General features: G+C 41.8%; 1 protein-coding gene across 3 annotated transcripts in view; it reads left to right on the top strand.

Annotated features, from left to right (window-relative positions):
- The first annotated feature begins 730 nt into the window (after nt 1-730).
- PIK3CB (phosphatidylinositol-4,5-bisphosphate 3-kinase catalytic subunit beta) overlaps nt 731-25,758 on the top strand; it is a 184,225-nt gene continuing 159,197 nt past the window's right edge. For 2 of the 3 annotated variants that reach the window (XM_004003302.6, XM_042236388.2), the window contains exon 1: nt 731-939. The gene's annotated coding sequence lies outside the window, so the exon portion shown is untranslated. Of the gene's footprint in view, nt 940-1,006; nt 1,167-25,758 lie in introns of those variants that run through there. The other variant, XM_042236387.2, reaches the window with a different exon arrangement.

Here is a 25,758-nt window from a genome sequence, read left to right on the forward strand (position 1 = left end):
AGTAAGTTAAAATTTTGGTTTTCAGTAAGAAATTCAAGTGAGCCATTAAGAAAGAGAACCATGAAATTTCCCAGTTGAGGTCAAAAGATAACAGGAGATAAGGTATGCGAAGAGAGCTGGGTAAACTGTAAGGCTTTGCAGATAAAGGCTGGTTGTTATCGCAAAAAAAATGAGCACACAGAAAAAGAATCCTGGGCTTGAAAGGCTGAACTTTTGCTCTGCTGGCCAATGCAGGGATTGAAGGGTCAGCGGCTGGGAGGCCGACCTAACATCCCCAACCCGCAGAACAGGAATGATAGAGCCGGAGAGGGAAAAGCAAAGTGCGTACCCAGGAACCTAGCAATCGGTTCAAAGTCGCAGAACTGGGGCCAGCGATTGAGAAGAGAAAGCCGGCAAGTAAACGTAGGAACAGAGGAATCTCTCGGAGGTGGCTGCGAAGGTCGAGGCAGGTGCTGGGTCTCTCCTGAAAGTAGCTTGCTGGGAATTCCCGATAGCAAGTCCTCCCAGAGCCGCAAAGAGAAGAACGGCCACAGAGCACCACCGCCACAGGGCGGGCAGCGGTGGAGAAAGAGGCGCGGGTTCCGCCTAACTCTCCTCCCAGCTGGGACCGGCGCGGCCCGGCCCGGACCGCAGATCGGGGATTGGCCGGAGCGGCGCGTGGGGCGGGGCGAGGGCTGCTGGGAGGTGGGGCGGGGAGGCGCGCGCGCGCGCGCGCGGGCACGGCGGCGTCGCGCGCGTGCTCCGTCGGTCGGTACGGCGGCGGCGGAGCTTGCCATGGCAGTGGGCGGCGGGCTGGTGTAGCGCCGCGCGGGGCAGGCGGTCGGCGATTGAGAGAGACGGGGATGGGGGCGCCGCAGCTGGAAGGTTGCGGCGGCCTGGTCTGCTGAACGCGCACCAGGAGCTGAGAGCGGGCGGCGGCGACGGCGGAGCGCTGAGCAGGTGAGTGCCGCGGCGCGGGACCCGGATGCGGCACGGCTGAGGCGCGGCGCGGTCGCGGCGGGCCTCTGAGGTGCCCCCGCGCGGGCCGCGGGCGCGCTCTTGCCCGCCACAGCCTGCGGCGCCGGCGACTGGGGTGCCCGCGCCACGCTTCCTGCTGGCGCCGCGGACAGCCGCTCGCCGGCCCGAGGGGGCGCCTGGCTCGCCTGCGGCCTCCCGGGCTCTCCAAGGTGAGCGGCGCTCCCCGGCCTCTGGGCGGCAGGGACGCGGCCGGGCGCCCCGGTCTGCCGGCGGTTTGAGTCGCTTTCAAGAGGGGCGTCTGCGGAGAGGCGGCGTCCTCTTTCCCTGCGTCTCTGCGGACACCAGCGAGCTGCCGACTCTCAGATGCCTTTTTGCGCAGTGTATTTTAGGGCCGGGGTTCCTGGACTGTTGGGATAGGGTGGTGTTTTCAGATCCCAGAGCCTCTGGTGACCAGTCCTGGGGCCTTGAATCTGGGTATCCGGATTTGTTAGAGGGAATAATTACACGAACTTCACCCGGGTTGTTGTGAAGCTAGCACAGGGTGATGTGCGTGACCGAACAGGGAGTGCTGGATCAGTGGGTGGCTATCAGGGGTAACTCCTGAAGCATCTTACCTTGTTAACTGTTTCTGATACCTGGTTGCTGGTGTACTTTTGGGGGGCACGCTTATTTCCGAAGTGCTTTGATGTTACAGTAACCTCTACTGAAGTTGCTTAATGTTAGAGCCTGTTGTCTTAACAGTAGCTAAGATCTTGGAGTCTCTCTCCTTTATTTTTTTGCGAAGGCTTTCTTGGAATACCTGTCTCAGGTACTGAATGGGGATTGCTGCTGAAATAAAACTGAGCGAATTTACCATTCTCTTCGGATGCAAGATGGTGGGACGCGTTAAACTTGAAGTGCTTTGCTGTTTAAAATCTTAAGTGCCACTTAAACTCTGTCACTTGTTACAGAGTATAAACAGAAGAATATGGAAACAGGCTTCTTTTTCTGCATTGCTACATACACGAAGGGAGTGACAAGTGGTTTTGTAAACATCATTGTGGGCAGTGTTACTGTCTGGTGAAGTCATCATAATTAAATTAGATGAGTACTTATTTTGAAGCACTGAATGGATGTTTGAAAATATGAGTCCTAATAAAATCATCGCCAACGAGTCAGAATTCTCAGCAGTTCATTAATCATTTGGGGATTTTTAGGTTACACTGTTAAGATTTTTATGGTAAAAGAACTGCTTAAGTGATGATAATGTAGAATCGGAGAGGGTGGTCAGGATAAAGATCTTCACTTAGTTTCAGAAGGCAAGTGTGGAACAAAGTTAAAATCTTAAACTTTAGAACTGAAATTTTATTCACCAAAGGAAAAATGGTTGAAACCGAAAACTTTGTTGTGCAATCTCTGATTCCCATCCTGAGGGTCTTCTGCCTTCAGAGAGTATTTTAGAGGTGGAGAAAATTGAGTTGGGTTTTGATTTATTTCCATCTTGCCCCTCTTGTCTGTATTTCCTACTTTTCTTAGAGACTGTCCAGAAAGGTTTTTGATCCAACTTGCTTTGTGACTGTAAACAAAATATATAGAAAAAATTAAAATTAACCTTGTAATCTAAATTAGGTACTTCCTTGTAGTCTAATTGTTGTTCTTCCTAAATTAAGACCTTCCCTGTTTCACTGATGAACCGAACAGTAAAAAGCACTACTAGTCACTGCGAAAAGGTCGAAAGTCACATCTTGGTTCTTAGAGCTGATTATTGTTTAGTCGCTAAGTTGACTTTTTGTGACCCCTTGGACTGTAGCCCGCCAGACTCCTCTATCCCTAGGATTTTCCGGGTAAAAATACTAGAATATCTTGCCATTTCTTTCTCCATGGTATCTTCTCAACCCAGGGATTGAACCGGCATCCCCTGCATTGGCAGAGGTTGACAGGTGAATTCTTTACCACTGAGCCACCAGGGAAGACTGGTTCTGGGTCCCAAATATCTGGGACTTTGGGAGGCCACCTGTATTTTTGGGCCTCAGTTTTTGTTTACAGAATTTGAGAGTCTCTGTGGCCAGGATTTGGGAGGGTTGTGGTTCATTAGAGAATCATTATATAAAGGAACCTTCCAGGATACTACATTTTTATGGTTTTCTTTCTCTTTATCTCTTCTGTTGACTTTTTCTTCTCTTACCGAATTCTGAACATCCTAATGCCTCAGGGCATCCAAGCCCATCTCTCTCTCCTTTTTTCCACTTCTCTCTGGGTGATCTCATCCTGTCTGGTGGTTTAAATACTACCACTGTGCTGTGGACTCTTCAGATTTTTATCTCCAGCCCTGACCTTCAGATTTCTTCTACCTGCCTATACATCTTCACTCCATTTGTCTATCGTAAAATTGACGTGTTCAAAGTGGAGCTCTTGATTTTCATTCTTCAAGCTATTCCTTCTCCAGCAGTCTGGATTTCATAAGAGCACCCGTCTGCCCCCTCTTCCATCTACTTAAGTGAAAAATCTGGTGGTCATTCTTTCTTTTCTTTCTTAAATTTTGGCTGCCCTGAGTCTTTGTTGTGGCTCAAAGGCTTTTCTAATTGCAGCTCTCTAGTTTTGGCATGCTGATTCAGTTGCCCTGAAACATGTGGAATCTTTGTTTCCTGATCAGGGATTGAACCTGCATCCCCTGAATTGGAAGGCTGATTCTTAACCACTGGACCACCCTGATGGTCATCCTTTTTTGTGTTTTTAAATTAAAATTAAAAAAAAAAAATTGAATTGTGGTCATCCTTAATTCATCACTTTGCCTTACTGCTCCTCCATCACCCAGAGCAAACCCTGTTGATTTTGCCTTCAAGATATATTTGTTTTATTTTTATTTATTTACTAAAAATGAAGCCAGCTCTATTTTATTTATTTTTATTAATTATTTTTGGCTGCACTGGATCTTCATTGCTTTGCTTGGGCTTGCTCTAGTTGCGGTGAGCGGGGGCTTGTCTTTGTTGTGGTGCTCGGCCTTCTTATTATGGTGGCTTCTCTTCTTGTGGAGCATGGGTTCTAGGTACATGGGCTTCAGTAGTTGTAGCTCAGACCCAGTTGCTCCATGGCATGTGGAATCCTCCCAGAGCAGAAATCGAACCCGTGTCCTCTGTATGGGCCGGCAAACTGTCATCCACTGGGCCACCAGGGAAGTCCATGTTTATTTTTATTGCCACCACTCCAGTTCTTCCTGGTTAGTAGCTTCCTAACTGGTCTCCTTGCCCCTGACCTTGTTCTCCTACAGTCCATTTGCAGACAGCAGTCAGAGTGAACTTTCCTTACTTTCCTGCTCCAGTGACTTATTACACTAAAAAATAAACCCAACTCTTTTCCTGCGTTATCAACTAATTATCTTGTTTATTTCCTTGTTCATTTGTTTGTGGTCTTTTCGCTCCAACATATTATATGCTCTCTGATGGAAGGAACTTTTTCTGCCCTGAGGTTTTCTCAGTAAGCAGAATAGTATCTGGAAGATTTAACTATTATTGAATGGATGAATGTATGAATGAAATACATTATAAAATCTTCTAATTCCAAGTATAACATGTATTGAACACACGATCTTTTTTTTTTTGTCCCAGGTTTGTGCAAATGAGGAAGTAATCACAGGGCGTAGAATTATTCTATTCGGTATCCTTCTTCTCTCAGTCTTCATTAAGATACTGCACCTCCTGAAAAGACTAAGCATTTAGACGTCAAGCCATTGATAGCAAGAACAAATGTGGATTTTGTCCATTGTATACTGGATCATTAGTATTTTTGTGAATAAGAAACCAAGCAAGCTTTTCAGCCTTGTTTTGTTCTTTAGAAGCATTAAATTTTGGTCTTGACTGGAGGGAACTGGTTCTGTAGAATGTGGTACTTTAATCCAGTATTGCATACCAGATTGTGTAGGGTAGCAGTTGAAACTTTTAGAGAACAGGCATTTTTGTTTCAGTTGCATTATATATATATATATTTTAATGTGAGACTCCCCCTACCCTGCCTATGTGCATTTATGTGTTTCCTCTGAACTATTTGATTCAGTTGTATCCTAGCATATCTTGGAGATAAATCTCTATCATTTGTCTTCTGTTAACTGCTCACTTGCAAGCTTTGTCATGTTGTAGAAAGAGGCAAATATTAATAATTTAGGGTTTCCCCCCTGCCTGAGACTGAAGCCCTTAAAACGGCCTAGCAGGTTTGTGAAGAAAGAAGGGTATGGAAAAATCAAAGTGTAGAATTCCATTGTCAGAGTAGATAATAGGAAAAAGATATGTTGGATAAGGAAATCCTAGATAAGAGGAATAATATTGAACATTCAGTAGAGAAAAAGAAAAGGAAGGTAGAGGAGAGCATTATAGATTTTCAGGCTTGGGTGGGACAAATTCTTTTCTTACTTCTTTTACCTTCTCACCTACATCTCCAAACTTTGACACTTTGGATTATTTTTCCCTCTGCCTTCTCTGCATTCCCTGATTTGTATGGGCTATTTTTCTAAGGAATGTCTATGTATCTTTGGTAGTCTGGGACACTTTTTGTGAGAGGATACTAATTCTTTCTTGAAGAGGCCTTTCTACTTCTCATAATCAAGGTCTGACTCTCTGGATTTTCCAGCCACTCAATCAGTCCAGCTTTACCTTTTGGAGTGACTCTAAACTGGTGTACTTCCTTTTTTTTTTTTTAATTAATTATATTTTTATTTGGCTGTGCTGGCTCTTAGTTGTGACATGTGGGACCTTTAACTGAAGCATGCAAACTTAGTTGAGGCATGTGGGATCTAATTCCCTGACCAGGGATTGAACCCAGGCCCCCTGTGTTGGGAGCACGGAATGTTAGCCACCTGACCAACAGGGAAATGCCTGTACTTCCTTTTAAAGTTGATCTCTCATATATCATGGTAACCTTTATGTTATCATCTCCAGGTTAAATAATCCTGAGTCACAAGCTTCTAGTTGAGAGAGAAAAATGAAAGGAATTAGATGTATGGTTGGGTGTGTAGTGTGTTACCTACCAGTTGCTTTGATACTGCAGATTGCATATGTCTAATTTAGACCTTTCTTTTTCTGAGTTACTAGATTTTTTCAAGTAAGAGGACATTTTTAAAAGGAGAGTGACATTGAACTTTAAAAATTTTGCAAAAACATTTTCATGTGCAGTCCTATGAGTTTTAACACATACTTAGATTGTTTTTTACTTTCTTTTACTTTTTTTAAATCGTTTTTAAAAAATATTTTTCTGCCTAGATTTCTGTAACTACCACTAACAGTGTACAGAATAATTTCAACACCCCAAAGAATTCTCTCATGTTACCCCTTTGCAGTCAATTCCCCTTCATTAAAATAAAAACATTAATTTCTTTTGGGGCTGTGCTGGGTCTTCATTGCTGCACTGGCTTTTCTCTAGTTGCAAGTGAGGGCTGCTTTCTAGTTGTGGGCTTCTCATTGCTGTGGCTTGTCCTGTTGTGGCGCACAGGCTTGAGGGCATGTAGTTGCAGCATGTGGGCCCAGTGGTCTCGGCTCCTGGGCTCTAGAGCACAGGCTTAACAGTTGTGGCACATGGGCTCAGCTGCACCATGGCATATGGGATCTCCCTTGATTAGGGATCAAATCAGCCTCTCCTGCATCAGCAGGTAGATTCTTTACCTCTGAACCACCAGGGAGCCCACTGCTTTCCTTTTTAACACTTGGCCTTACTGTTCTTTTTTTCTAAACAGAATATTTCTCATGGCAAGAAAAGGTTAGAACTTGGAATAAGTGGATAATTGATCAACGTAATTGTTGGTATTCTTTTAGAAAAAGTACTAAACTTTGTAGATGGAGGAATGTTCTATTGTTGTTCAGTCTGTAAGTCATGTGTGACTCTTTTCGACCTCTTGAACTGTAGCATGCCAGGCTTCCTTGTCCTTTACTATGTCCCCGAGTTTGCTCAAACTCATGTCCATTAAGTCTGTGATGCCATCCAACCATCTCATCTTCTGTCGTCCCCTTCTCTTCCTGCCCTCAATCTTTCTCAGCATCAGGGTCTTTTCCAATTGGCTGGCTCTTTGCATCAGATGGCCAAAGTATTGGAGCTTCAGCTTTAACATCACTCCTTCCAATGAATATTCAGGACTGATTTCCTTTAGGATTGACTGGTTTGAACTCCTTGTAGTCCAAGGGACTCTCAAGAGGCTTCTCCAGCACCACAGTTTGAAAGCATCAATTCTTCAGCGCTCAGCCTTCTTTATGGTCCAGCTCTCACATCCCTACGTGACTACTGAAAAAAACCGTAGCTTTGACTATATGGACCTTTGTCGGTAAAGTGATGTCTCCACTTTTTAATATGCTGTCTAGGTTGGTCAGAGCTTTTCTTCCAAGGAGCAAGCATCTTTTCATTTCTGCAGTGATTTTGGAGCCCAAGAAAATAAAATCTGTTACTGTTGCCACTTTTTCACATCTATTTGTCAGGAAGCTATGGGACTGGATGCCATGATCTTAGTTTTTTGAATGTTTTAAGCCAGTTTTTTCACTCTCTTTCACCTTTATCAAGAGGCTCTTTAGTTTGCCTTCTCTTCTATCCAAGGTCGTCTATACTTCTGGCAATCTTGATTCCAGCTTGTGCTTCACCCAGCCTGGCATTTCGCATGGTGTACTCTGCATATAAATTAAAGAAGCAGAGTGACAACATACAGCCTTGACGTACTCCTTTCCCCAAAGGCTTTAAATTAAAAAAAAATTATTGTAAAACTTCTGGAACCTGTCAAATGAGGCAAATCCCGTAATGTCAAGTTACAATAGGGAACATCTAACAAAGAAATTTGGTGGCTAAGTCTGTGATAATATCATAATGGATGACATCACATATCTTTTCATCTCCCTTCGATAAATCCAGAATTCTCACTTACTGCAGTTGCAGGGTAGGCTAGGGTAAACTAGAGATTAATTTTGTGAAGGGTTATGTTATGAAGTCTCAGCTTTTCTCCCTTTTCTCTCTCTAACATTGTCACTTTTTCCTAGCTTATCCATTTTATTCTGCATTTAGTTATTTTAGGTATTCACTTTTCTAGGATTGGAGGGAAAAGTGTGATATCTTTATAGCTTTAGTGTTTTGCAAAGGTAGCTTTCTTGTTTCCAGCCTAAAATAGTCAGTAATCTAGGAATTCCCTCATTTCCTCAAAAAATTTTACAAATCCTTCCCCTAAGTCCTGGCTGTAGATCTTTTCCCGGACTTCATCAAGAATGTATAGTTCCTCATTTTCTTAAGTATTTAACGTAGGTCACCTAAGGTTATTGGCAGTTGCCCCTTTAATTGGGAGTATCTATTGCCAAAACAAAGGATGTCAATCTGGCAGTCCCCTGTGTTGTGGTATTGTTAGAGCCCACGCCAGCAGTTCACAAGGCCCTGCTGCACACCCAGGAGGGACTGGCGCGTCCTGGGCCCTGTAGCTTGTCTTCTGCTGCTCTGGCTACTTGGGAGACCACCAGACAAATGCTCATTTGCCTAGAGTGGAAATGCGATCCTGATTATCCATGCCTTCAGGAGGAGGATTATGTGGATTAAAAGAAATCCATGGATAATCCAGAAGCTTTATTTAAACTGCAGTTTAACCACATTCCTGACCATAGTTTTTCCTTGCATTTCTAATAACTAATTTATAATATTTACCAATTTCATGTTTATCTTCTTGTACCATTTAGAAGTAATGGTAGTTACAAAGTAAAGAAGATATGGGAGGGAACAAAGGAGTTGGATAATCTATAGGCCTTGCCCCACATGACTCGGTGTTGACTGGATGGTTTAACCACAGTGCTTACTAGACCTTGAAGACCAGAATTCCATGAATTCCTCACCTGCTGAGCCACTAGAGGAAATTTGAGGTGATTGTCAACAAGAGGCCAAACTCCATTTTGAGACATTTGTACTTTACTAGCTTAAATGATTGGCCTTTTGTGATTTAAGTGAGTACTGGAGATTGTCAGAATTATAAATTTACTGTGATTTGAAGTTCTCTTTAATGTTTATTTAATCATTTAACCTGCTAACCATTTTCATAGGAATTAAACTGAAGATTTGCTATTCGAAATGTAAGTGTTTGTGTTTGTAGCCAGGCAGCTATCCTACTGCCTCTGACATGTTACTTACATGTAGTTACACAGTGGTTAATTTCTATTAAACAGTTGAAATATCGTTATTTAAAAGTGCTTATCCGTGATGCTGGAAAAGATTGAAGGCAGGAGGAGAAGGGGATGATAGAGGTTGAGATAGTTGGATGGCGTCAACTAGGTGGACATGAGCTAGACTCCTAGCTCTAGGAGTTGGTGATGGACAGGGAAGCCTGGTGTGCTGCAGTTCATGGAGTCGCAAAGAGTCGGACACGGCTGAGCGACTGATCTGAACTGAACTGATTCTTGAGGTGCTGATTTAGTGTGGGTCTTGTATTTAGATCTTATGCTATTAAAATCGATGTTTTCCTCTGGCTTTATAAATTATTACAAATTTCTGCCTTTATGTTATCTGAACAAAAATTTATTTAAAACTTATTTCTGTAGTTGTAATATATTTTCAAAAGTTGTTGTTCAGTCTCTAAGTCATGTCTGACTCTTTGTGACCCCATGAACTGCAGCACATCAGGCTTCCCTGTCCTTTACTGTCTCTCAGAGTTTGCTCAAACTCATGTCCCTTGAGTCGGTAATGCCATGCCTTCTTTTCCTCTTGCCCTCAATCTTTCCCAGTATCAGGGTCTTTTCCAGTGAGTGAGCTCTTTACATCAGGTGGCCAAAGTACTAGAGCTTTAGCTTTAGCATCAGTCCTTCTAATGAATATTCAGGGTTGATTTTCTTTAGGACTGACTGGTTTGATCTCCTTGCTATGGAGGGGATTCTCAAGAGTCTTCTCCAGCACCACAGTTTGAAAGCATCAGTTCTGTGGTCAGCCTTCTTTATGGTTCCATATTCATTAGCTATGTGGATATCATTCCTGCAATTGAGATTCGTTGTAGTTAATCGCTGGAGGCATGTCCTGGGGGAAAACCAACTGGAGTTCTCTTAATGTGCTTGTTTTTTGCTCTGTGAGCCTAAGGAAACATCCACAGAAGAAGGTAGTTGTTAGTTTTGTGATCAATTGTAGTTCTTTAATTTTTGTTCTCTTGATAGCAGTGGAAATTTCACATTTTCATTGGAAATCATTAGCTGTCATTAGTTGTCTTAAAACGATGTACTTCATCTACCATTCCATTATTAAATTATACTAAGTTATTAAAATGTCCCCTGAGAGGCTTCTGAGTTTAGATTCTCATTCTACCTACAAGAAAGGAATATTTCTGTGTGTTTGTGTTACGAGAACTATAATACCATACCAACCAGCAACAATTATTTTATCTTTAATTTGTGAAGAAGTCACTGTTTTCTCATTGAGGTATAGGCAGTTACTTTTTAATCAGTGATTTCTGTAAATCCATGTATTCTGTCTATTTTTACCTGTTTCTTTAATGTTCTTTTGCCTTTCAAAATTGTGGCTGTCAATATAGTATATTAGAAAAACTGTGTGATTTACTATATAGAATTAAACTATAACCATAGTTAACATTGTAAAATGTGCACCTTTGTGTCAGATTTTGAAAGTGGTCAAACAAGAGATGGCAAGGGTGAACGTCGACATTCTAGGAATCAACGAACTAAAATGGACTGGATTGGGTGAATTTAACTCGGATGACCATTATATCTACTACTGCGGGCAGGAATCCCTCAGAAGAAATGGAGTAGGCATCATGGTCAACAAAAGAGTCCGAAATGCAGTACTTGGATGCAATCTCAAAAACGACAGAATGATCTCTGTTAGTCTCCAAGGCAAACCATTCAATATCACAGTTATCCAAGTCTATGCCCCAACCAGTAACACTGAAGAAACTGAAGTTGAATGGTTTTATGAAGACCTACAAGACCTTTTAGAACTAACACCCAAAAGCGATGTCCTTTTCATTATAGGGGATTGGAATGCAAAAGTAGGAAGTCAAGAAACACCTGGAGTAACAGGCAAATTTGGCCTTGGAATGCGGAATGAAGCAGGGCAAAGAGTGATAGAGTTTTGCCAAGAAAATGCACTGGTCATAGCAAACACCCTCTTCCAACAACACAAGAGAAGACTCTACCCATGGACATCACCAGATGGTCAACACCGAAATCAGATTGATTATATTCTCTGCAGCCAAAGATGGAGAAGCTCTATACAGTTAGCAAAAACAAGACCAGGAGCTGACGGTGGCTCAGATCATGAACTCCTTATTGCCAAATTCAGACTTAAACTGAAGAAGAAAGTAGGGAAAACCGCTAGACCATTCAGGTATGACCTAAATCAAATCCCTTATGATTATACAGTGGAAGTGAGAAATAGATGTAAGGGCCTAGATCTGATAGATAGAGTGCCTGATGAACTATGGACTGAGGTTTGTGACATTGTACAGGAGACAGGGATCAAGACCATCCCCATGGAAAAGAAATGCAAAAAAGCAAAATGGGGGTCTGGGGAGGGCTTACAAATAGCTGTGAAAAGAAAAGAGGCAAAAAGCAAAGGAGAAAAGGAAAGATATAAGCATCTGCATGCAGAGTTCCAAAGAATAGCAAGAAGAGATAAGAAAGCCTTCTTCAGCGATCAATGCAAAAAAATAGAGGAAAACAACAGAATGGGAAAGACTAGAGATCTCTTCAAGAAAATTAGAGATACCAAGGGAACATTTCATGCAAAGATGGGCTTGATAAAGGACAGAAATGGTATGGACCTAAGAGAAGCAGAAGATATTAAGAAGAGGTGGCAAGAATACACGGAAGAACTGTACAAAAAAGATCTTCATGACCCAGATAATCATGATGATATGATCTCTAATCTAGAGCCAGACATCTTGGAATGTGAAGTCAAGTGGACCTTAGAAAGCATCACTACGAACAAAGTGAGTGGAGGTGATGGACTTCCAGTTGAGCTGTTTCAAATCCTGAAAGATGATGCTGTGAAAGTGCTGCACTCAATATGCCAGCAACTTTGGAAAACTCAGCAGAGGCCACAGGACTGGAAAAGGTCAGTTTTCATTCCAGTTCCAAAGAAAGGCAATGCCAAAGAATGCTCAAACTATCGCACAATTGCACTCATCTCACATGCTAGTAAAGTACTTCTCAAAATTCTGCAAGCCAGGCTTCAGCAATACGTGAACTGTGAACTCCCTGATGTTCAAGCTGGTTTTAGAAAAGGCAGAGGAACCAGAGATCAAATTGCCAACATCCACTGGATCATGGAAAAAGCAAGAGAGTTCCAGAGAAACATCTATTTCTGCTTTATTGACTATGCCAAAGCCTTTGACTGTGTGGATCACAATAAACTATGGAAAATTCTGAAAAAGATGGGAATACCAGACCACCTAACCTGCCTCTTGAGAAATCTGTATGCAGTTCAGGAAGCAACAGTTAGAACTGGACATGGAACAACAGACTGGTTCCAAATAGGAAAAGGAGTACGTCAAGGCTGTATATTGTCACCCTGCTTTTTTAACTTCTATGCAGAGTACATCATGAGAAATGCTGGACTGGAAGAAACACAAGCTGGAATCCAGATTGCCGGGAGAAATATCAATAACCTCAGATATGCAGATGACACCACCCTTATGGCAGACAGTGAAGAGGAGCTAAAAAGCCTCTTGATGAAAGTGAAAGAGGAGAGTGAAAAAGTTGGCTTAAAGCTCAACATTCAGAAAACGAAGATCATGGCATCCGGTCCCATCACTTCATGGGAAATAGATGGGAAACAGTGGAAACAGTGTCAGACTTTATTTTTTGGGGCTCCAAAATCACTGCAGATGGTGTTTGCAGCCATGAAATTAAAAGACACTTACTCCTTGGAAGAAAAGTTATGACCAACCTAGATAGCATATTCAAAGGCAGAGACATTACTTTGCCGACTAAGGTCCGTCTAGTCAAGGCTGTGGTTTTTCCAGTAGTCATGTATGGATATGAGAGTTGGACTGTGAAGAAGGCTGAGCGCCAAATAATTGATGCGTTTTTTTTTTTTTTTTTGAATTGATGCTTTTGAACTGTGGTGTTGGAGAAGACTCTTGAGAATCCCTTGGACTGCAAGGAGATCCAACCAGTCCATTCTGAAGGAGATCAACCCTGGGATTTCTTTGGAAGGAACGATGCTAAAGCTGAAGCTCCAGTACTTTGGCCACCTCATGTGAAGAGTTGACTCATTGGAAAAGACTCTGATGCTGGGAGGGATTGGGGGCAGGAGGAGAAGGGGATGACCAAAGATGAGATGGCTGGATGGCATCACTGACTCGATGGACTTGAGTCTGAGTGAACTCCGGGAGATGGTGATGGACAGGGAGGCCTGCTGTGATGCTATTCATGGGGTTGCAAAGAGTCGGACACGACTGAGTGATTGAACTGAAGTGGACTGTGTCAGATTATGCTAAGTGCTCTTTGTGTGTTATTCAGTTTATCTTCGTAAGAAACTTGTAGTACTAATGGTACTAATGATATCCATATTTAATAGATGAGGAAACTGAAGCTTTCGGAAATTAACATGCCAGGTGGCACACAGATTTTAAGTGGGAGACTCAGGTTTCAAATCTGTATCTGTATGACTCTGAAATTTATGTTCTTGTTTATTTTAAAGTTTATTTATTTTTTTATTGAGGAATAGTTGATTTATAATGTTATATAAGTTTCAGGTATGCAACATAGTGATAAAAATTTTTTGAAGATTATATGGCATTTATAATTATTACAAAATATTCCATGTTGTACAATATACCCTTCTAGATTATTCTTTTTATATGTAGTAGTTTGTACCTCTTAATCCCTACCCCCCCTTGCTCCTCCCCATTTCCCACTCCCTACTGATAACCACTAGTTTGTTCTCCATAACTGTCAGGTTTTTTCTTTTTTATATTCATTAGTTTGTTTTAATTTTTATATTCCACATGTAAGTATTATCATACAGTATTTTTCTTTCTCTGTCTGACTTATTTCACTTAGCACAATACCCTCTGAATCCATCCATGTTGTTACAAATGGCAAAACTTCATTCTTGTTTTTAATGGCAGAGTAGTTATCCATTGTATGTATACCCTTCTTCTTTATCCATTCATCTGTTGATGGACACTTAAGTTGTGTCCATATCTTAACTATTGTAAACAATGTTGCAGTGAAAACTGGGATAGAATTTATGCTTATAACTGATCACCGTAATAGTTTTTTTTTTTTTAAGGGATCATTTCGTTGTATATTTAGCGATGCTTTGTTTTTGTGTGTGTGAGTATACCATAATTTATTTACCTAGTCTACCAATGAATGGGCATTTAGTTGTTTTCTAATCATTTGAGATTACAGAGTGTGGTGAATAATTGTGTACATCTCAGGTATGTGTAGAATAATTTCTTAGTGGAGCAATAGCTGCGTTAAAGGGTATTTACATTTGTCATTTGAGAGATAGTTGCTTCCATAGAGACTGTACAAGTGAGCCTTCTGCCTTCAAGTGAAAGTGGAAGTGAAGTTGCTCAGTCATGTCTGACTCTGCAACCCATGGACTGTAGCCCACCAAGCTCCTCTGTCCATGGGATTCTCCAGGCAAGAATACTGGAGTGGGTTGCCGTTTACTTCTCCCGGGGATCTTCCCGACCCAGGGATCGAACCCAGGTCTCCCACATTGCAGGCAGACCGCAAAGAGTCGAACACGACTGAGCGACTTCACTTTCACTTTAACTTAGTTTTTTTATTTTTTGTTTTTTTCAGAGGAAAATTGGAAGAGACTGTAAGTTTGAAGTGTTGTTTTTTAGCATGATAATCACCACTTTGATTTGACAGTACCTGTGTATTTGGATATAGGAAGCAGGTTTTTAGTCATTTAACCACTAACTTTCTTTCATTCAGTACTCTTTTTTTTCCCCCTCCTTTGTCTGCACTGAGTGGCATATAGGATCTTAGTTCCTCAGACCAGGAATTGAACCTGCGCCCCCTGCATTGGAAGCATGGAGCCTTATCCACTGGCCACCCAGAGAGTTCTTCACTCACTACTCTTAAACAAATTTTTATGTGTATAGTCCTTTTTTATGGATAAGAGTTAAACAATAGATTAGTTATGTGATATAGTATACTTTTGTTTTGAATGTGAGATAAGCTTTCCTTTTCCCTTGGCTTTACAATTGGAGTGTGGTTGTGTGGTTTGTCATATATATGTAAGAAATGAATATACTTAATGTATGACCTCATGTAGTTAGAGGTCCTAGTCTTCTTGTAAAACTCTTTACAGAGTTTTAAAATAAGAAAATACAGAGACTTCCCTGGTGGTCCAGCGATTGGGACTTCGCCTTCCAATGCAAAGGGTGTGGGTTCGATCCCTGATCCAGGAGCTAGGATCCCACATACCTCATGGCCAAAACCCAAAACATAAAATGAAAATAATATTATAAAAAATTCAATAAAGACTTTAAAAATGATCTACATTAAAAAAAAAGATGTGAAGTATTTTTTCCCCCCTCTTTTTTATAGGTTATTTGTTTGGGTGGGTCATTAAAACATATTACTAAGCTTGATCCTAAATTAACGGGAATAGAGGAAGGTAGACATAAATTTCCCACTCCAGTACTCTTGCTGGAAACTCCCATGGATGGAGGAGCCTGGTGGGCTGCAGTCCATGGGTCGTGTAGAGTCAGACATGACTGAGCGACTTCACTTTCATTTTTCACTTTCATGCATTGGAGAAGGTAATGGCAACCCACTCCAGCGTTCTTCCTTGGGTAATCCCAAGGACGGAGGAGCCTGGTAGGCTGCCGTCTATGGGGTCACACAGAGTCAGACACGACTGAAGCGACTTAGCAGTAGCAGACATAAATTTATTTTTAAATAAATGAACCAGTAGACAATTTTTAATCTCTTAACATAAAAAAAATGGTTTGAGAAGAATTAGTACTATTTGGCCTTTTTTTTCCTCTTCATATTCTTGTGAGAAAGGAATGTGAGCATTAACATTACATTTACCATTAGCAGTACCTGGATACATAGAAGGAGATGCATAGGACAGAATGGAGATTTTCTAACTCTGGAGTCTAGGTAACTTGTTTCAGGCAAGTTTCTGGTTGTGATTCCATTACAAGCCATTATGACAGCATATCCGATCTGCAAATGGGAGATTTGTGGTGATTTTCTTCTTATTTCTTTCTTTATTTTTGGCTACACTGAATTGCTGCATGGTCTTTCTCTAGTTGCAGTGAGCAGGGCTCCTCTAGCTGTGGACACAGGCTTCTCATTGTGCTGCCTTTTTTTGTTACTGAGCACAGGCTCTAGGGCTCAATGGCTTCAATAGTTTCCATGCTTTGACTTAGTTGCCATGTGGCATGCAGAATCCTCTGGGACCTGGGATCAAACCCATGTCTTCTTCATTAGCAGACAAACTGTCATCCACTGTGCCACCAGGGACATCTGTGTGATTGTTTTCTTTACTGCTGAAGAGTTGAGATCTTACTGAATATGCTTCTTCCCATAGACAAGCTCTAGTGGGCTCAAATTGGAGTAGGTGGAGTCACTTTTCTCTCTTAGAAGTCTGAATTTTTTCTGTTAACAGTTATCTCAGTGACCACCAGGGTTATTTTAGTTACACCTGTTCGCCCTTAACATTATTAACATTTCCCAAACTGTCATTTTACAAAATAGAAAGCAAATAGAACAGGAAAATCCTATCTTATAAATTCCATAATAGTTATGTTGCTGGCAAAGTGATATCTCTACAAACCTAGACAGCATATTAAAAAGCAGAGACATCACTTTGCTGACGAAGGTCCATATAGTCAAAGCTGTGGTTTTTTTCCAGTAGTTACGTATGGATGTGAGAGTTGGACCAGGAAGAAGGCCTGAGAATTGATGCTTTCAGACTGGTGCTGGAGAAGACTTCTGAGAGTTTCTTGAACAGCAAGGAGATCAAACCAGTCAATCCTAAAGGAAATCAACCCTGAATATTCATTGGAAGTACTGATGCTGACGCTGAAGCTCCAGTATTTTGGCCACCTGATGCAAAGAGCCAACTCATTGGAAAAGACCCTAATGCTGGGAAAGATTGAGGGCAAGAGAAGAGATCTGCAGAGAATAAGATGGTTGAATTGCATCACTGACTCAGTGGACATGTATTTGAGCAAACTTTCAGAGATTGTTAAGGACAAGTAAGCTTGGGGTGCCATAGTCCATGAGGTCTTAAAGAGCTGGACACGGTTTAGTGACTGAACAAGAAAGGTTTGTCATAGCTTTCCTGTCAAGGAGCAAGCGTGTTTAATTTCATGGCTTCAGTCACCATCTGCAGTGATTTTGGAGCCCAAGAAAATAAAATCTGTGGAAATCTGTCACTGTTTCCACTTTTTCCCCTTCTGTTTGCCATAAAGTGATGGAACTGGATGGTGTAATATTATTTTTTTAATGTTGAGGTTTTTGTTTTTTAGTAGTGGTTAGACTTTTTTCTAGGGGACTGGAATGCAAAAGAAGGAAGTCAAGAAACACCTGGGTTAACAGGCAAATTTGGCCTTGGAATACGGAATGAAGCAGGGCCAAGGCTAATAGAGTTTTGCCAAGAGAACGCACTGGTCATAGCAAACACTCTCTTCCAACAACACAAGAGAAGACTCTACACATGGACATCACCAGATGGTCAACACCGAAATTAGATTGATTATATTCTTCGCAGCCAAAGATGGAGAAGCTCTATAGAGTCAGCAAAAACAAGACCGGGAGCTGACTGTGGCTCAGATCATGAACTCCTTATTACCAAATTAAGACTGAAATTGAAGAAAGTGAAGAAAACCACTAGACCATTCAGCTATGACCTAAATCAAATCCCTTATGATTATACAGTGGAAGTGAGAAAGAGATGTAAGGGCCTTGATCTGATAGATAAAGTACCTGATGAACTATGGACGGAGGTTTGTGACATCGCACAGGAGACAGGGATCAAGACCATTCCCATGGAAAAGAAATGCAAAAAAGCAAAATGGGGGTCTGGGGAGGCCTTACGAATAGCTGTGAAAAGAAGAGAAGTGAAAAGCAAAGGAGAAAAGGAAAGATATAAGCATCTGAATGCAGAATTCCAAAGAATAACAAGGAGAGATAAGAAAGCCTTCCTCAGCAATCAGTGCAAAGAAATAGAGGAAAACAACAGAATGGGAAAGACTAGAGATCTCTTCAAGAAAATTAGAGATACCAAGGGAACATTTCATGCAAAGATGGGCTTGATAAAGGACAGAAATGGTCTGGACCTAACAGAAGCAGAAGATATTAAGAAGAGGTGGCAAGAATACACAGAAGAACTGTACAAAAAAGATCTTCACGACCCAGATAATCATGATGGTGTGATCATTGACCTAGAGCCAGACATCTTGGAAAGTGAAGTCAAGTGGGCCTTAGAAAGCATCACTATGAACAAAGCTAGTGGAGGTGATGAAATTCCAGTTGAGCTATATCAAATCCTGAAATAATGATGCTGTGAAAGTGCTGCACTCAATATGCCAGCAACTTTGGAAAACTCAGCAGAGGCCACAGGACTGGAAAAGGTCAGTTTTCATTCCAATCCCAAAGAATGTTCAAACTACCGCACAATTGCACTCATCTCACACACTAGTCTGGAGAAGGAAATGGCAACTCACTCCAGTATTCTTGCCTAGAGAATCCCATGGACAAAGGAGCCTGGTGGGCTATAGTCCGTGAGGTTGCAAAGAGTCGGACACGACTGAACGACGTCACTTCACTTCACACGCTAGTAAAGTAATGCTCAAAATTCTCCAAGCCAGGCTTCAGCAATACGTGAACCGTGAACTCCCAGATGTTCAAGCTGGTTTTAGAAAAGGCAGAGGAACCAGAGATCAAATTGCCAACATCCGCTGGATCATGGAAAAAGCGACAGTTCCAGAAAAATATCTATTTCTGCTTTATTGACTATGCCAAAGCCTTTGACTGTGTAGATCACAATAAACTGTGGAGAATTCTGAAAGAGATGGGAATACCAGACCACCTAACCTGCCCCTTGAGAAATCTGTATGCAGTTCAGGAAGCAACAGTTAGAACTGGACATGGAACAACAGACTGGTTCCAAATAGGGAAAGGAGTACGTCAAGGCTGTATATTGTCACCCTGCTTATTTAACTTCCATGCAGAGTACATCATGAGACACCCTGGGCTGGAAGAAGCACAAGCTGGAATCAAGATTGCCAGGAGAAATATCAGTAACCTTAGATATGCAGATGACACCACCCTTATGGCAGACAGTGAAGAGAAACTAAAAAGCCTCTTGATGAAAGTGAAAGAGGCGAGTGAAAAAGTTGGCTTAAAGCTCAACATTCAGAAAACAAAGATCATGGCATCTGGTCCCATCACTTCATGGGAAATAGATGGGGAAACAGTGGAAACAGTGTCAGACTTTATTTTTGGGGACTCCAAAATCACTGCAGATTGTGATTGCAGCCATGAAATTAAAAGACGCTTACTCCTTGGAAGGACAGTTATGACCCACCTAGATAGCATATTGAAAAGCAGAGATATTACTTTGCCAACAAAGGTCCATCTCATCAAGGCTATGGTTTTTCCCGTGGTCATATATGGATGTGAGAGTTGGACTGTGAAGAAAGCTGAGTGCCTAAGAATTGATGCTTTTGAACTGTGGTGTTGGAGAAGACTCTTTTGAGAGTCCCTTGGGCTGCAAGGAGATCCAACCAGTCCATTCTAAAGGGGATCAGTTTTGGGTGTTCATTGGAAGGACTGATGCTAAAGCTGAAATTCCAATACTTTGTCCACCTCATGTGAAGAATTGACTCATTGGAAAAGACGCTGATGCTGGGAGGGATTGGGGGCAGGAGGAGAAGGGGATGACAGAGGATGAGATGGTTGGATGGCATCACCGACTCTATGGACATGAGTTTGAGTAAACTCCGGGAGTTGGTGATAGACAGGGAGGCCTGGCATGCTGCGATGCATGGGGTGGTAAAGAGTCAGACACGACTGAGCAACTGAACTGAACTGAGACTTTTTAAAAAACCAATTATATTTACTTATTTGGCTTCACTGGGTGTTAATTGTGGCATGTGGTATCTATTTCCCCCACCAGGGATTGATCCCAGGCCACTTGCATTGGGAGCAAGGAACGTTAGTCACTGGACCACCAGGGAAGTCCCCCGAATGTTGAGTTTTAAGCCAGCTTTTTCACTCTCCTCCCTAACCCTCATCAAGATGCTCCATAGTTCCTCTTCAGTTACTATCATCTGCATATCTGAGGTTGTTCCCGGCAGTCATGTTTCCATCATCCAGCCCGGCATTTCGCATGATGTATTCTGCATAGAAGTTTAATAAGCAGGGTGACAATATAGAGCCTTGACGTACTCCTTTCCCAATTTTGAACTAGTCCTTTGTTCCATGTAAGGCTCTAACTGTTGCTTCTTGACCTGCATATAGGTTTCTCAGAAAACAGGTAAGGTGGTCTGGTATTCGTATCTCTTAAGAATTTTCCAGTTTGTTCTGATCCACAGAGTCAAAGCCTTTAGTGTAGTTAATGAAGCAGAAGTAGACTTTTTTCTGGAATTCCCTTGCTTTCTCTGCTGCTGCTGCTAAGTGGCTTCTGTTGTGTCCAACTCTGTGCAGCCCCATAGATGGCAGCCCACCAGGCTCCCCCGTCCCTGGGAATCTCCAGGCAAGAACACTGGAGTGGGTTGCCATTTCTTTCTCCAATGCCTGAAGGTGAAAGGTGAAAGTGAAGTCGCTTAATTGTGTCTGGCTCTTCGAGACCCCATGGACTGCAGCCTACCAGGCTCCTCCATCCATGGGATTTGCCAGGGAAGAGTACTGGAGTGGGTTGCCATTGCCTTTAAGTTGCTTTCTCTATGACCCAACAAATGTTGGCAATTTGATCTCTGGTTCCTCAGCCGTTTCTAATCCCAGCTTGTACACCTAGAAGTTCTTGGTTCACGTACTGTTGAAGGCTAGTTTGAAGGATTTTGAGATTATTTTGCTAGCCTGTGATACGAGCACAATTGTCTGGCAGATGTAACATTCTGTGGCATTGTCCTTCTTTGGTATTGGAATGAAAACTGACCTTTTCCAGTCCTGTGGCCACTGCCGAGCTTTCCAAATTTGATGACATATAGCGTGTAGCACTTTAAAGAATCAGTTTTTTCCGATTTAAAATAGCTCACCTGGAATTCCATCATCTCCACTAACTTCATTCATTCTAATGCTTCCTGAGGCCCATTTGACTTCACGCTCCAGGATGTCTGGCTCTTGGTGAATGACCGGAACATTGTGGATGATTCAGATCATTAAGACTTTTCTTATATAGTATCTTCTCTGTATTCTTGCTGCCTTCTCTTAATCTCTTCTGCTTCTGTTAGGTCCTTAGCAGTTCTGTCTATTTTTGTGTTCATGCTCGTATGAATTATTCCCTTGATATCTCCAGTTTTCTTGAAGAGATTCCTAACCGTTCCCATTTTATTGTTTTCCTCTGTTTCTTTACATAGTACATTTAAGAAGGGCTTCTTATTTTCCTTGTTACTCTTTGGAACTCTTTGGGTGTATCTTTCTCTTTCTCCTTTGCCTTTTGCTTCTCTTCTTTCCTCAGCTATTTGTAAAGTCTCCTCTTAAAACCACTGTGCCTTCGTGTGTTTCTTTTTGTTTTGGATGGTTTTGGCCACTGCCTCTTGTACAGTGTTACGAACCTCCATCCATAGTTCTTCGAGTACTCTGTCTACAAGCTCTAATCTCTTGAATCTCTTCTTCACTTCCCTTGTCTAATCATAAGGAATTTGATTTAGGTCATACCTGAATGGCCTGGTGGTCTTCCCTAGTTGCTTCAATTGAAATCTGAATTTTACAATAAGAAGGTTATGATCTGAGCTACAATCAGCTTCAGGTGTTGTACAGAGCTTGTGTAGAGTCTCCAGCTGACTGTATAGAGCTTCTCCATCTTTGGCTGCAAGAATATAATCAGTCTGATTTTAATATTGACCCTGGTGATGTCCATGTGTAAAGTCTTTGTCTCTTGTGTTGTTGGAAAAGGATGTTTGCTGTGAGCATCGTGTTCTCTTAACAAAACTCTGTTAGCCATTGCCCTGCTTCATTTTGTACTCCAAGGTCAAATTCACCTGTTTTTCTGGGTATCTCTTCACTTCCTATTTCTGCATTCCAACCCCCCTGTGATGAAAAGGACATCTCTTTTTGGTGTTAGTTCTAGAACATTTTGTAGGTCTTCCTAGAACTGGTCAATTTCAACTTCTTCAGCACCAGTGGTTTGGGTATAGATTTGGATTACTGTGATGTTAAATGGTTTGCCTTGGAGATGAACCGAGATTATTCTGTCATTTTTGAGGTTGCACCCAAGTGCTGCATTTCAGACTCCTTTGTTGACTATGAGGGCTACTTCATTTCTTCTAAAGGATTCTTACCCATGGTGGTAGATATAATAGTTATCAGAGTTAAAATAAATTTGCCCATTCTTGTCCATTTTAGTAGACTGATTTCTAAATTAGCAGTATTCACTCTTGCCATCTCTTGCTTGACCATATCCAATTGACCTTGATTCATGGCCCTAAAGTTCAAGATTCCTATTTAATACTGTTCTTTACAACACTGGACATTACTTTCACTATCAGACACATCCATAACTGAGCATCATTTCTGCTATTGCCAAGCAGCTACATTCTTTCTGGAGCCATTTGTAATTGTACTGTGCTCTTCCCCAGTAACATAATGGACATCTGCCAACCTATGAGGGGCTCATTTTCTGGTGTCTTAACTTTTTGCTTTTTCATATGGTCCATGGGGTTCTACAGGCAAAAATACTGGAGTGGGTTGCGATCTCCTCCTACAGTGCATCACATTTTCTCACAATCTCCACTATGACCTGTCCGTCTTGAGTGGCCCTTCAGGGCATGGCTCATAGCTTCGTTGAGTTACACAAGTCCATTTGCCAGGACAAGGCTGTGAGCCATGATTTTATCCTCTGGTTAAATAGAATCATACAAGTTATGATCTTAACGTATGCTCAGTTAATTAGTCGTTTTCTGTATTAGCATGTTTATCTACCCTTCTATTGATAGATAGTATGCCTTTTACTTCCTATACATGCTGGCTTAACGCTTTCTTTATCTGTTGTATTTTTTGGCTGCGCTGGGTCTTTGTTGCTCCAAGCAAACTTTCCCTCGTGGTGGTGAGTGGGGGCTATTCTTGATTGCGTTGCGCAGTCTCGTTGCAGTGGTTTGTCTTGTTGTGGAGTACCTGCTCTCGGTGCGCAGCTTTCTGTGGTTGTGGCATGTGGCCTCAGTTGTTGAGTCATGCGGGCCCTTGAGCACATGGGCTTAGTTGTTCTGCACCATGTGGGACCTTGCCAGACCAAGGATTGTACTCATGTCTCCTGCATTGGCAGGTGGATTCCTTACCACTGAGCCACCAGGAAGCCCCCTGCATTGACCTTTTACCTGGGTGTCTATTTTGGTTAATTAGACTAATGGTTGCCTGCAAAGATTAGTTCATGCTCTCTGTAGCAAAGCTCTTCTCCACCAAGGAAACTTTACAATAATACTGAAAATCGGGAAATAGTAACTCTGTGTGGTTGAGATCTTGTTCAGAGGATTATTTTTACTTATTTATGTACTTACTTATTTGGCTACATCATACAGCACATCTTTTGAGATCTTAGTTCTCTGACAAGGGGTTGAACCCAGCCCATTGGCAGTGAAAGCTTAGAGTCTTAGCCACTGGGCCACCAGGGATTTCTCCAGAAGATTAATTTTGTAGAGAACTTTATGTGTACGTAATTCTCTATAGTAATAACCATGATTTGGTTGTATACTGATACATTATCTACTCAGTTCAGTTCAGTCCAGTTGCTCAGTTGTGTCTGACTCTTTGCCACCCCATGGACTGCAGCAAACCAGGCCTCCCTATCCATAATCAACTCCTGGAGTTTATTCAAACTCATGTCAGGTAGGGTGAATAAGCTCAGGAATGCTTGGTACTATTTCGTGACTCAGTGAAGAAAGGCCCGTTGTTACTAAGGAGGTAATCTCCAAGGAGACTACCGCCTTCTGGTTTTTAACATTTATTTATTTAATTTTTTTTTTTTAAATTTTTTTTTCTTTTTATTAAAAAAAAAAATAAAATAAAATAAAAATAAAACAAACCCTTGTGTCGAGGGCTGACTTTCAATAGATCGCAGCGAGGGAGCTGCTCTGCTACGTACGAAACCCCGACCCAGAAGCAGGTCGTCTACGAATGGTTTAGCACCAGGTGCCCCACGAACGTGCGGTGCGTGACGGGCGAGGGGGCGGCCGCCTTTCCGGCCGCGCCCCGTATTTATTTAATTTTTAAAAAATGAAATATTTTTTCTTGAAGGATAGTTGTATAACATTTTAGGTATACAACATAGTGATTCATAAGTTTTAAAGATTATACTCCATTTAGAGTTATTATAAAGTATTGATATATTCCCTGTGTTGTACAATACTTTTTTTTTCTAATTTATTTTTTTTGTTGAAGGGTAATTGCTTTACAGAACCCTGTTGTTTTCTGTCAAACCTCAACATGAATCAGCCATAGGTATACTTATATCCCATCCCTTTCTAACCTTCCTCCCATCTCCCTCCCCATCCCACCCTTCTAGGTTGATACAGAGCCCCTGTTTGAGTTTCCTGAGCTATACAGCAAATTCCCGTTGGCTATCTATTTTACATATGGTACTGTAAGTTTCCATGTTACTCTTTCCATACATCTCACCCTCTCCTCCCCTCACCCCATGTCCATAAGTCTATTGTCCATGTGTGTTCCTCCATTGCTGCCCTGTAAATAAATTCTTCAGAAACATTTTTCTAGATTCTGTATATGTGTGTTAGAATACGATATTTCTCTTTCTGACTCACTTCACTCTATGTCATAGATTCTAGGTTCATCTACCTCATCAGAACTGACTCAAATGCATTCCTTTTCATGGCTGAAACCTATATGCAGGTCAGGAAGCAACAGTTAGAACTGGACATGGAACAACAGAATGGTTCCAAATAGGAAAAGGAGTACATCAAGGCTGCATATTGTCACCCTGCTTATTTAACTTATTTGCAGAGTACATCATGAGAAACACTGGGCTGGATGAAGCACAAGCTGGAATCAAGATTGCCAGGAGAAATATCGGTAACCTTAGATATGCAGATGACACCACCCTTATGGCAGACAGTGAAGAGGAACTAAAAGCCTCTTGATGAAAGTGAAAGAGGCGAGTGAAAAAGTTGGCTTAAAGCTCAACATTCAGAAAACAAAGATCATGGCATCTGGTCCCATCACTTCATGGGAAATAGATGGGGAAACAGTGGAAACAGTGTCAGACTTTATTTTTGGGGGCTCCAAAATCACTGCAGATTGTGATTGCAGCCATGAAATTAAAAGACACTTACTCCTTGGAAGGACAGTTATGACACATCTAGATAGCATATTGAAAAGCAGAGATATTACTTTGCCAACAAAGGTCTGTCTAGTCAAGGTTATGGTTTTTCCAGTGGTCATGTATGGATGTGAGAGTTGGACTGTGAAGAAAGCTGAGTGCCAAAGAATTGATACTTTTGGACTGTGGTATTGGAGAAGACTCTTGAGAGTCCCTTGGACTGCAAGGAGATCCAACCAGTCCATTCTAAAGGAGATCAGTCCTGGGTGTTCATTGGAAGGACTGATGCTAAAGCTGAAATTCAATACTTTGGCCACCTGATATGAAGAGTTGACTCATTGGAAAAGACCGTGATGCTGGGAGGGATTGGGGGCAGGAGAAGGGGACGACAGAAGATGAGATGGT

This window comes from Ovis aries, chromosome 1 (assembly GCF_016772045.2).
Source record: "Ovis aries strain OAR_USU_Benz2616 breed Rambouillet chromosome 1, ARS-UI_Ramb_v3.0, whole genome shotgun sequence".
Lineage (NCBI taxonomy): Eukaryota > Metazoa > Chordata > Mammalia > Artiodactyla > Bovidae > Ovis > Ovis aries.